General features: G+C 53.3%; 2 protein-coding genes across 3 annotated transcripts in view; one reads left to right on the top strand and one right to left on the bottom strand.

Annotated features, from left to right (window-relative positions):
* LOC122934762 (gastrula zinc finger protein XlCGF57.1-like) overlaps window positions 1–13,520 on the top strand; it is a 956,305-nt gene that overhangs the window by 563,823 nt on the left and 378,962 nt on the right. The window lies entirely within an intron of this gene.
* The window catches only part of LOC122934783 (zinc finger protein OZF-like), a 493,591-nt gene that overhangs the window by 124,453 nt on the left and 355,618 nt on the right, over window positions 1–13,520 (bottom strand). The window lies entirely within an intron of this gene.

Below are 13,520 nucleotides of genomic sequence, written 5' to 3'. Positions count from 1 at the left end.
GATACACAGCAGGATGCGCTGCACGCTGGCGGCTGCCAACTGCAATTGTTACAGATAACATTGTTTTTGATAGACTAGACCAGGGGTCAGCAACCTTTTCCAGACGATGGGCCGATTTTTAAAAAAATAGTCGGAGTTGAAGCACTCAGTGTGCCGTGCAATACAGGAAAGTCCTATAACAAAGGGGAGATGTATCAAAACTGCTGTAAAGGAAAACTGGCTTTGTTGCTCATATCAATCAATGAGATTCCACGTTTATTGTTCCAATGGAGCTCTATAAAATGAAAGGTGGAATCTGATTTGGTTGATGGTTGATATGGGCAACTTACCATTCAGTGTGACCCTTGTGCCTGACGTTCTGTGCAAAGACGCTCTAGTTGTGGTCACATGAGGTGACTTTCAGTTGTACACAAGCTTCAGAATGGTCATTAGTAAGCCTGTTTCGTGAGGGGCAGAGGATAGCATTCATATGGGAGAAGATCTGCTCACATAAATATGTTGACCTGAAGACTGACAGCATTGCAAATGCAATTCTCTTCAAACAGTCAAATTTGTGTGGAAGTAATTTCCAACACATGAAAAGGGACTGTGCGTTCTCTCCGGATGTTTCAAGTGATGTCCGCAGCTCGCAGAACTTAATTGTCCACAAAGATGAGCTCCGGAAATCACTTAGTTGCATTTCCAAATCATCGATGCCCATCCATCCAAAAACGGACAGGTCTATGTCTGTCACATTAAACTTGTGGCCGCGGCCACGGTCAGCAAGGTGACGGGAGGGGCTAGACAGTGGCTGGTGTGTGCCTGGAGCCACGGGACGTGGGCCTGCCTAAAAGAGGGCCAAAGAGACACCAGGTAGGAGAAGTGCTGCTGTTTAATGCGTGTGGAACAGGGTTACAAAGCCAAGGAACGGAATACCTGTCGGGTTCCAGTCAGCGGATCCGGGATGTATCGAGAAAAACAGGCAGATCTCCACCTACCCATGTGACGGATGACGTGCGGAGGCGTCCCGTGCTTGGAAGCCGCTGAAACCGCTCCGATGCGGAACGAATGTCCCGATATGGTTTTGGGGTCCACCCCCAACCCTGCGACCAGGGATCTGATGTGGGAGACAAACTGTGGCGTGGATAGGGGTTTCCCCTGGAATGGCAGCAACGGAGACTCTGGATCTGGAGATGGTGTGGAACCCAGGAGATGTTGGAGTACCACCACCGGACACCAGGCGTTCCCGGACTTGAAGAAACGGATCAGTACGGGAGGACCGGTTTGGGACGTCTTGGTGGAAGGCAGGCTTAATACCAGATGATCCTGGCTCCAGGATAGCTGCTTCTTTTTCAGGAAGACCGTTTTCAGGGAAGGAACTGAAAATTCTCCTGGACGAAGGAAGCCGTAGAAGCTTAGGTACATCGCGGCTTTGATGACCAGGCTAGTGAAATGGCCAAAAGGATTGCCATCTAGGGCTGCAGACAGCTGCCTAAACAGCTCACCGGAGACCGGCCGACGGGACGGGTTGGAGTCTTTACTGTTTTTCTCAATGCCTCTGAGCGTGGCCTTGACGGCTTGGGATGTGAACGCTGCGCGTACTTCTGGGTTCTGAAGGGCTAAGAAGTGCTGCGCCCCGGCCAGGTACAAACGTATGGTGCTGGGTGCCAGCTTGAGGTTGACATGGCAATGGGCCATGAAAGCCATGATGTACGCAATGAAGGACATATCCTGTTGGGGATGGACCCTGGAAAACGCCTGGAAGTGGTTCCAACCAGTGCCGTAGTTGCGAGCCGTGTTGACCGAAAGGGATCGGTGCCTGAGGTCCTCGGCGGTTGCCAGCAGAGACCTCAGTCCAACATCAGGTCGCTGAAACCGGGAATCCGGGCCCCGGTCCGGTCTGCTTCTGGACATACCTGAAAGAAGGTGTGAAAATTGAACCTCGATAAGGCATCGGCCGCCGTGTTGCTGGTACCTGGGATATGGGAACATGAGAAATGAAAGTTATGGGTCATGGCCAGCCAGACCAGTTTGCGCAACAGGGACATGACCCTGGCCGACTTAGCTCGGCCTTTGGAGATGATGTCCACCAGGTCCTGGCTGTCAGACACAAACATGACGCTGGAATTCGCCCAGAGGTGACCCCAGACAGAAGCGGCCGCCACGATGGGGTAACATTCCAGGAATGGTGATGAGCTGAGGGACTGAGGGTCGGAACTGACCTGAGGAGGCCATGGGCCAGCCAGCCACTGGGACCCGAAGATGGCCGCGAAACCCCGGGATGCTGCGGCATCGGCAAACACCCTGGTAGATGACTGGGACCATGAGGGGACAAACAGGCTGACCCCGTTCCAAGATAACAGAAAGCTGTCCCACATGCGCAAGTCTGCCATGGCAGCCCTGTCCAAGTGGACAATGCTGCTGGGTTCGGAGGCTGAGGGAAGGAGCGAGAGCAGCCGGGAAATGAAAGCCCTGCCCTGGGGCATGACCCTTAAGGCAAAGTTCAGCCGACCCAGGATGGACTGTAGCTCGACCTTGGTCACCTGGGAAGAGGTGATGGCCCTGGCCACGACTTCCCGTATCTGGGACAGCTTTGCCTCTGGAAGCCTGGCTTCCATTCTGTCTGAGTCCAGGACAATGCCCAGGAAGGTGATGGAAGTGACCGGCCCCGCGGTCTTCCCCTGCGAAATTGGGATGGAAAGGGCGGCAAAGATCTCCAGGAGTGAGAGCAGCCCTGATGGTCGACCTAGCGGAGGTTCAATGAGGAGGAAGTCGTCCAGGTAATGGATGACCGCTGGGGCGCTGCCGTGGTGGATCAGGATCCAGTGCAGGGCCTGCGCCAATTGGTCGAATAACCACGGGCTGCTTTTTGAGCCGAAGGTCAACCTGTTGGCAAAATAGAACCTGCCCTCCCACCTGATGCCATAGAACTGCCAAAGGTGAGGGGCAATGGGCAGCAGTTTGAAGGCGTCCGCAATGTCAGTTTTAGACAACCAGGCGCCTTTCCCGGCGCTAAGGATGAGGGCAATGGCCTCGTCTATGGACGCATAGGTCATGGAAAATTCTTCCGAAGGGATGAGCGAATTGATGCTGGGGATGACGGAATCATGGGGGGCGGAGAGATCATAAATCAAACGTTTTTTATTTGAATCTTTTTTGGCCACGATGCCTATGGGACTGATCCGCCAGCGAGAGAAAGGAACCTGGTTGAAGGGGCCCAGGAGGAACCCTTTCTTCACCTCAGAATTCAGGAGTTCCTGTACAGCGGTGGGATCTGACCTGGCTGACTGCAGGTTGCCGCACTCCCAGGTGGAATGGGGTAGTGCCACCAACCCTGTGTCAAACCCGGAGCAGAGGCCAGTGATCAGGAAGTCCACGAACCCTGGCACCGGATGGTCCCGTAACAGGAGAGCCAGGAGGTCGATGTCGCAGTCGGCTAGTCATAGGCGCTTGTACCCCTTCTTGGGACATGTGGACCTGGGGTGAGCCCTGAAACAGATGGAGCAGATGTGCAGGGCCCTGCAACCGCTAAAAACACATGCACCAAAGTTAAAGTTGTTGCAAACTTGGCTGTTGCCAAGGTAGACAATGGGTCTGCCCAGCTTATCGGTGGTGGAGGGACTGCGGGGGACCCCAGAGGGGCCTGGAATAGCCTTGTCTGGTTGGGCCGTGGCCGTTTGAGGACACCATTCAGTAGAATGGAAAATCGACTGGCAGGTCGAACAAGCGGGGGCCCGGAGGCCGGCGAAATGCTGGCAGAACAACTCCATGTCCAGCGTGGCCCAGTTGACGGAGAACTGGAACTGGGCAAGCGCGGCGGCGGCCTTGGCTGAGAAGGAGCTGTGGTAGTCATAAAAAGCCGTGCCGCCGTACTTGTGCCCAAGTCCAGTGACCCTGTGTAGATACGTGTCCAGCTCCTCCCGGCGGGCCGGGGAAGCGGAGCAGAGCACGTCTCTAAACAGGCCGAAGGCCAAAACAAACTCGACGACAGAGAGCTTGCGGTTGAGACGTCCATCCTTGGCCCGAAGGACCACCGAGACCTCCCCGCAGTCAAAAGTCTTGCTGTCTGCGGCATCGTGGGACGCAATCAGGATGGACGCGAGATTCACGTCCTTGCCCGCCAAGATGTCCCTCCTGATGTGGTCGGGTACCAAGTGCGCAGGAGCCACCACCGGAGCAGCCGGGAACGTACCTGGAGCCGGAAGCTGCAACAGAGGGGGATCGGAGACGGGGACCACCGCCTGGGAAGACGCCGGTGTTCTGGACTCCAAGTCCACCACCCTGGTCCTGATGTCAGCAACGGACGAGATGAGTGAATCCAAGGAGGCCTGCAACAGCACCAGGGACTGCTGGATGGCTGGAGGTGGATCTTCCCTTTCGGGAGCGCTGGACTCGGTCATCAACAGGCGGTATAACTCGGCCTTCCTGGCTGACGCTGGGTGTCTGATGCCTCTCTTGGCTAATTCCGCAACGAGCCTCGGCACAGTCCATCTTCGGAGGGCAACTGGGCCGCCTTGGCTGGAGACTGACGTACCCGGGAGGGACAACATGTCGTCGACGTCAGAGACCTGTGACATGGCTTCAACAATGGCAGAGACCTTGCAACACCTGGGAGCGTTGGGTCAACACCCTTGTCTTACCGTCAGAGGATGGACGGGAACGAACCGGCTGGACCTGGGGACTGGAAAGTTGGGAGTGACATGAGAAAAAGCCGCGCGAGACTGGAACTATCGTGGGTGCGCGTGGACACCGTGACAGAGAAGACACCTGGGCCTCAGGGTGCCTGGACAGAGAAGACACCTGAACGCCTCAGGCAAGGATGGACAGTGAAGACACCTGACCGCTTCAGGGTACCTGGACGGAGAAGACACCTGAACGCTTCAGGATACCTGGACCGAGAAGACACCTGAACGCCTCAGGCAAGGATGGACAGAGAAGACACCTGAACGCTTCAGGGTAGCTGGACAGAGAAGACACCTAAGTGCCCCAGGCAAGGAAGGACAGAGAAGATACCAGAACGCTGAGGGTACCTGGACGGAGAAGACACCTGAACGCTTCAGGGTGCCTGGACAGAGAAGACACCTGAACGCCTCAGGCAAGGATGGACAGAGAAGACACCTGAACGCTTCAGGGTAGCTGGACAGAGAAGACACCTAAGTGCCTCCGGCAAGGAAGGACAGAGAAGATACCAGAACGCTTCAGGGTACCTGGACGGAGCAGACACCTGGACGCCTTGGGGAAAGATGGACAGAGAAGACCCATGAACGCTTCAGGGTACCTGTACAGAGAAGCCACCTGCACGCCTCAGGCAAAGATGGACCGAGAGGACCCCTGAACGCTTCAGGGAACCTGGAGAGAGAAGACACCTGAACGCCTCAGGCCAAGATGGACAGAAAGCACACCTGAACGCTTCAGGGTACCTGGAAAGAGAAGACACCTGAACGCCTCAGGCTAAGCAGGACAGAGGAGACCCCTGAACGTCTCGGGTTGAGAGCGAGAACACATCCCCGTGTGCCTCCTGGGAGGCAACCCGGGATGTCGGGAGGAGGGACTGCCAGAAGCAGCCCCCGATTACCTACCTGAACCCTCAAGTATGAGTTTTCCCGCGAGCGGCCGACAGCGATTTCCTGCAGGACCTAACCTGACGTCGGGAAAGTCGGAATAAGGTACGACGGGAACCACGAACGCTACTGGCACCTGGGAAAGGAACACACATGTGAACATGGAGAGCACCAAGGCCGGAGCCCCCAGGGGCCCCGCTGGGAGGCCGTGGGTAGGCCGGGGCGTGAACGACCTGGAGCGCCACTGATCTGACCTGAACGTGTGTGACGGAACCGTGGCGTGTGCCGGCCTGGCAGGAGCGGGCCTGGGGGTGGACATGCCGGGCCCGGCACGGCGACCTGGAAGGGGCAGTGGGATGTGGAGGGGGTGTGGCCCGTGAATTGCCCATCTGGCCACCTGTGATGGGCAATTTACAGCGTGCCAGGGCTCAGACCACCCAGTGTTGGTCATGACCAGGGAGCCATCCCAGGCTGGGCCTGGGGCAGGATGTGGCCTGCCTGCGACTGCAGGCTGGCCAGTATGGATCCATGGCTGCTGGCGCCACGGATTGGGAGGAAGCTTACCCGGCTGACTAGTCGGGGGTAAAACGCCTGGCCCAGGCCACATGAGAGACCGGAATGTGGCCGCTGGACAGCGCGGGTGGCGGCTGCCTGAGCACCCCGGCTGAGCAGCGGCAGCCCCACCGGGGCGGGAGGACCGAGTGCCCGCAAGCCTCAGCCCCCACCGGGGCATGTTTTTTATTTATTTATTTTTTTGCACATGAGAAAAGACTGAGGGACACAACTATGACGCTGTCTAAAGGGAAAAATGCCTCCGCCCACGGCAACCAATCACACCACAGCCTCCAATCTCCATGAGCAGAATTTGGAATGACAGCCGGGCTGTGACCGGTCGCCATGGGCAACAGCCAGCCTCCCCCCCAGACAGCTCCACAAATCTACCCGACTCTCTTTGGAAGCTTTTCCAACACGAGTGCTGCAATGTCCAGTCAGATTGCAAGTGAAATAAAACACCTTTGTGGCCGGCGGTGTCCCCGTGTCCCCCCCCCCCCCCCGGCGGCCCGCGAGCGAGTGCCGTGGTGCCGCGCATGCGTCCTGCCTCTCGCGAGAGGACGGGCGGCCCCGGACGGCGGAGAGGGGAGCCCGCGGCGGCCGAAGGCGGGTGGAGGAGTGAGCCGGCGGTCGGACACGGCCCGGCAGGCGGGAGACCGGAGCCCACCATGGGAGCGCGTGGTGATACTTACCTGGGGCGCGTGCTTGCCGGAAGTGGCGTGCTTACCGGAAGTGACGTTCACATGAAGTGCTGGTCGGCGGACGCGGTGAAGGTGAGCTGTGCGGGGGGGTTTAAGTAAGGGGACCTGGCCCCTCCCACAATAACAGGCTGCATGCAGCCTTAACTATTTGTCTAGAGATATGAGAAAAGAAAACATTGGCCCATATCTCTGAAAATCTTGGAATCTCCTGGAAAATTCGGACTCAAGCTCTTTTACGTACATGGAAATGTTCGCTGTGTTGGCTGAATGATGAGTGGAAATCTCTCTCAAGTGTTTGAAGTAGCGAAATGCCCCCTTTTCTGTATCCTCCACATAAACTTTAATTTTGGACGTTAATGCCGTCCACATTTCAAACAGCCCCATGACAGTCTGTCCAGCTCCCTGCATGCAGACATTGAGTTAATTTGAGTGTGATGTGATATCAGCCAGAAACATAAGTTTCTCAAGCCATGTGAAATCCTCCAGCTCTGGGTAATGCTGCTTCTTCTCACCAAGAAAGGCTCTAATTGCATCAATGCAGGTCACAAAACTCTCCAGCACTTTTCCACTACTGAGCCACCTGACATTGGGATGAAGTGGGACGCCTTTCTATGCACGTTCCATTTCTTTAAGCAGCGGGAGCTCGCAGGAAAATTCACCATTTTCACAACTGTTGCCATCACAGTATTAAGATCAGAATTTGACATCTTTGCCCAGAGATTCTCCTGGTGTATAATGCAGTGAAATTTAAGAACAGGGTGCCCAATTTTGTCCTCAATTAATCTAGCAAATCCTTTTTGTTTTCCCACAATTGCGGGGGCGCCATCAGTGGTGATTGCAGAGATTTTTCTAACGTCCACGGAAATGCTTTCAAAATGTTCAGGAAAGGTTTTAGCCAAGTCATCACCTTTTGTGGTGCCATAGATTAGTTTCAAACAGCACAGCTCCTCTTGTTCTCCAGTAGAATCACAGAATCCGGCCACAATTGCCAAACGAGGCAAGTCATTAATGTCCACGCTTTCATCCAGCGCAACACTAAACACTGTGCAGTCCTTCAAACCAGTCACTTGCTGTTCCCTAATGTTATTTGCCATATCGGTGATCCGGCGCTCAACACTTCTTGCTGAATTGGGCAGGTCTTTAATCCTAGACATGATGGTGTTCTTGTTCGGTAAACCATCAAGCAAATCACCAGCTGCACAAAATGCTTCTTTATGTATTCTCCATCGATGAAGGGCTTTCCATGCTTAGCAATGCACTGAGCTATCCTGTAACTTGCTGTAACGTGTTGCATAGAGTTTGCCATGATGTCAATTCTGGAGAACACTTGTCTATTGTTGAGTTTTGATGTTTTGTCTCAGGATAGGTCATCAATATCAGATCAGCCGGGTTCCACAGGTACCCCCGACGATCAACTGTTTGAAGAGAGGGCAGCGCTCATATGAGAGCTGCTTTCTCTGTTCTGTTTACCTGCTCGCAGTAGCATTTGCAGTGATGAGCAGGTAAACAGAGCAGAGAAGGCAGTGCTCGTACAAAAAGAGGACAACCTCTTTAAAGACGTGCTTGGAAAACATAACATACAGTGCTACAGAACATACAGGATCATACAGCGCCACATACCTCTTATTAACTTCTCTTCTCTGAAGTAGACATTCTCTTTCCTCCTCTTCTCCTGTTAGACCAGACCACCATGGTGACTTCCTTCAGCCACACCTCGTCTCTGCAGAGTTTAACAAACAGATCTTACTTTCCTACTTTTCCATCATCCTCCCACCTTCTCAACACCCCATCCTGTCACCCCCAATACTGTGTCCACTGTGCTCCCCAATACTTTCCTGCAGAAACATCCCCCTGAAAATACTGGTACCACACAGAAAACACCCCTTTATATTGTGCGCTAGTACAAAAAAAAAAAAACTTCCTTTCAGACCCCCATATAAAACCCTAAATGAGATCCCCCCCGTCTCAGACCAAACCCCCTTTAGGCCTCTATGTCAGACCCCCTATAAGACCCCAGCTTTAGACCTCAGATCAGACCCCCATTAGACCTCCATGTAAGACCCCGACCTAATATAAGACCTCAGATAAGACCCCCCATTAGACCTTCAGACCCCCATATCAGACCTCCAGACCCCCATATCAGACCTCTAGAACCCCATTAGGCTTCCAGACTCACACCAGACCTCCAGACCCCATATCTGACACCCATTAAACCTCCAGAGCCTCAATCAGACCTCCAGACCCACAATCAGACCCCCATAGACCTCCAGACCCCAATCGACCTCTAGACCCCCATTAAACCTCCATACCCCCATTGGACCTCTCCAGACCCCCATTCAGACCTCTCCACACCCTCAAGTCAGATCTCTCCAGATCCCCCAGTCAGACCTCCAGACCCCCCCATTAGACCACTCCAGACCCCCAGTCAGACCTCCAGACTCCCATAGAACACTCCAGGCGACTGCAGGCTGGCCAGTATGGATCCATGGCTGCTGGCGCCACGGATTGGGAGGAAGCTTACCCGGCTGACTAGTGGGGGGTAAAACGCCTGGCCCAGGCCACATGAGAGACCGGAATGTGGCCGCTGGACAGCGCGGGTGGCGGCTGCCTGAGCACCCCGGCTGAGCAGCGGCAGCCCCACCGGGGCGGGAGGACCGAGTGCCCGCAAGCCTCAGCCCCCACCGGGGCATGTTTTTTATTTATTTATTTTTTTGCACATGAGAAAAGACTGAGGGACACAACTATGACGCTGTCTAAAGGGAAAAATGCCTCCGCCCACGGCAACCAATCACACCACAGCCTCCAATCTCCATGAGCAGAATTTGGAATGACAGCCGGGCTGTGACCGGTCGCCATGGGCAACAGCCAGCCTCCCCCCCAGACAGCTCCACAAATCTACCCGACTCTCTTTGGAAGCTTTTCCAACACGAGTGCTGCAATGTCCAGTCAGATTGCAAGTGAAATAAAACACCTTTGTGGGCGGCGGTGTCCCCGTGTCCCCCCCCCCCCCCCCGGCGGCCCGCGTGCGGCCGTGAGCGAGTGCCGTGGTGCCGCGCATGCGTCCTGCCTCTCGCGAGAGGACGGGCGGCCCCGGACGGCGGAGAGGGGAGCCCGCGGCGGCCGAAGGCGGGTGGAGGAGTGAGCCGGCGGTCGGACACGGCCCGGCAGGCGGGAGACCGGAGCCCACCATGGGAGCGCGTGGTGATACTTACCTGGGGCGCGTGCTTGCCGGAATTGGCGTGCTTACCGGAAGTGACGTTCACATGAAGTGCTGGTCGGCGGACGCGGTGAAGGTGAGCTGTGCGGGGGGGTTTAAGTAAGGGGACCTGGCCCCTCCCACAATAACAGGCTGCATGCAGCCTTAACTATTTGTCTAGAGATATGAGAAAAGAAAACATTGGCCCATATCTCTGAAAATCTTGGAATCTCCTGGAAAATTCGGACTCAAGCTCTTTTACGTACATGGAAATGTTCGCTGTGTTGGCTGAATGATGAGTGGAAATCTCTCTCAAGTGTTTGAAGTAGCGAAATGCCCCCTTTTCTGTATCCTCCACATAAACTTTAATTTTGGACGTTAATGCCGTCCACATTTCAAACAGCCCCATGACAGTCTGTCCAGCTCCCTGCATGCAGACATTGAGTTAATTTGAGTGTGATGTGATATCAGCCAGAAACTCTCAAGCCATGTGAAATCCTCCAGCTCTGGGTAATGCTGCTTCTTCTCAGCAAGAAAGGCTCTAATTGCATCAATGCAGGTCACAAAACTCTCCGGCACTTTTCCACTACTGAGCCACCTGACATTGGGATGAAGCGGGACGCCTTTCTATGCACGTTCCATTTCTTTAAGCAGCGGGAGCTCGCAGGAAAATTCACCATTTTCACAACTGTTGCCATCACAGTATTAAGATCAGAATTTGACATCTTTGCCCAGAGATTCTCCTCGTGTATAATGCAGTGAAATTTAAGAACAGGGTGCCCAATTTTGTCCTCAATTAATCTAGCAAATCCTTTTTGTTTTCCCACAATTGCGGGGGCGCCATCAGTGGTGATTGCAGAGATTTTTCTAACGTCCACGGAAATGCTTTCAAAATGTTCAGGAAAGGTTTTAGCCAAGTCATCACCTTTTGTGGTGCCATAGATTAGTTTCAAACAGCACAGCTCCTCTTGTTCTCCAGTAGAATCACAGAATCCGGCCACAATTGCCAAACGAGGCAAGTCATTAATGTCCACGCTTTCATCCAGCGCAACACTAAACACTGTGCAGTCCTTCAAACCAGTCACTTGCTGTTCCCTAATGTTATTTGCCATATCGGTGATCCGGCGCTCAACACTTCTTGCTGAATTGGGCAGGTCTTTAATCCTAGACATGATGGTGTTCTTGTTCGGTAAACCATCAAGCAAATCACCAGCTGCACAAAATGCTTCTTTATGTATTCTCCATCGATGAAGGGCTTTCCATGCTTAGCAATGCACTGAGCTATCCTGTAACTTGCTGTAACGTGTTGCATAGAGTTTGCCATGATGTCAATTCTGGAGAACACTTGTCTATTGTTGAGTTTTGATGTTTTGTCTCAGGATAGGTCATCAATATCAGATCAGCCGGGTTCCACAGGTACCCCCGACGATCAACTGTTTGAAGAGAGGGCAGCGCTCATATGAGAGCTGCTTTCTCTGTTCTGTTTACCTGCTCGCAGTAGCATTTGCAGTGATGAGCAGGTAAACAGAGCAGAGAAGGCAGTGCTCGTACAAAAAGAGGACAACCTCTTTAAAGACGTGCTTGGAAAACATAACATACAGTGCTACAGAACATACAGGATCATACAGCGCCACATTAACTTCTCTTCTCTGAAGTAGACATTCTCTTTCCTCCTCTTCTCCTGTTAGACCAGACCACCATGGTGACTTCCTTCAGCCACACCTCGTCTCTGCAGAGTTTAACAAACAGATCTTACTTTCCTACTTTTCCATCATCCTCCCACCTTCTCAACACCCCATCCTGTCACCCCCAATACTGTGTCCACTGTGCTCCCCAATACTTTCCTGCAGAAACATCCCCCTGAAAATACTGGTACCACACAGAAAACACCCCTTTATATTGTGCGCTAGTACAAAAAAAAAAAAAACTTCCTTTCAGACCCCCATATAAAACCCTAAATGAGATCCCCCCCCGTCTCAGACCAAACCCCCTTTAGGCCTCTATGTCAGACCCCCTATAAGACCCCAGCTTTAGACCTCAGATCAGACCCCCATTAGACCTCCATGTAAGACCCCGACCTAATATAAGACCTCAGATAAGACCCCCCATTAGACCTTCAGACCCCCATATCAGACCTCCAGACCCCCATATCAGACCTCTAGAACCCCATTAGGCTTCCAGACTCACACCAGACCTCCAGACCCCATATCTGACACCCATTAAACCTCCAGAGCCTCAATCAGACCTCCAGACCCACAATCAGACCCCCATAGACCTCCAGACCCCAATCGACCTCTAGACCCCCATTAAGCCTCCATACCCCCATTGGACCTCTCCAGACCCCCATTCAGACCTCTCCACACCCTCAAGTCAGATCTCTCCAGATCCCCCAGTCAGACCTCCAGACCCCCCCATTAGACCACTCCAGACCCCCAGTCAGACCTCCAGACTCCCATAGAACACTCCAGATCCCCATTAGACCTCTCCAGACCCTCCATTAGACCTCCATATCAGATCTCAGATCAGACTGTAAAATAATAAAGTAACTTGCCTCTCCTGTCGCCACTCTCCTTGTCTTGGCTGTCTTCTCTTCTCAGGGCCCGTGCTGCAATCACTTGACCTCCTGCAGGGTCAGGTCAGAGTGTGCTCTGAACGTCCTGATGCTGCAGGCAGCCAGAACACAACAGTGCGGGTGCTTAGAAGAGCGAGCAGGAGGAGGGTAAGTACTGTACAGCGCTTCTCTTCCTCTCCTCCTGCAGACTAGTGAGCGCTTCCATTATGCAGTGCATCTTATAAAGGTAAAAGTACAGTACCACCCTCTGGGCCCCCCTGGCCCTGGTTGCGACCGCTGCGACCCCTATAGTTACGCCAGTGCGTTCAGCTATGCAAGCCAGCCCTTGAGGTAACAAACTGACCTACTCCGCTGGCTGTCTAAAAGGTGGGGGCTGGTAGGGCTGGGACAAGCTTTTCAGTCACATTTATTAACTATTCATATATAGTGCGGTAGCAGCAGGGAGACTCGCTCTGCCTGCATATCTAATATCGCTCTGCGTGCTCATGAATATCCAGAGCGGCCCAGCTACCATTGAAATCCTGTCAGCGAGCCATGTTTGGCACGCGTGCTGGAGGTTGCCGACCCCTGGACTAGACTGAGAGGCATTGTGGGTAATGGTCATGTGAGTCTCCATCTTCATCTCTGCCCTGTTTCCCTCACTACTGTAGTACATTTGAAATTTAAAATGGTGGGCGTCGTTTTGTACAGTTCATCCGTACCAAAACTTCAGTTATTTTTTTAAGTAGAGTTTTTATGGAATTTGTAAAGAATCTGATTCATTTAGAATTTTTTCGCCTATCTGTAGCCACCTCCATAGTACACGATCGGTAATACTATTCTCCATTTATAAGACACTGTACTTCATGTAAGATGTTCATCCAGATGTGATTTTGCTCTCAATCCTCCGTGTTTCCCTCAGGTTCCTTAGGTTCAGGATTCTCTTTTTTTAAAGCTGATGGTCCTTTCCACCAATGACC

This window comes from Bufo gargarizans, chromosome 4 (assembly GCF_014858855.1).
Source record: "Bufo gargarizans isolate SCDJY-AF-19 chromosome 4, ASM1485885v1, whole genome shotgun sequence".
In the NCBI taxonomy this organism is placed as follows: domain Eukaryota; kingdom Metazoa; phylum Chordata; class Amphibia; order Anura; family Bufonidae; genus Bufo; species Bufo gargarizans.
Note: the sequence above shows the minus strand (reverse complement) of the source record. Positions and strands in the feature narration are given on the sequence as shown.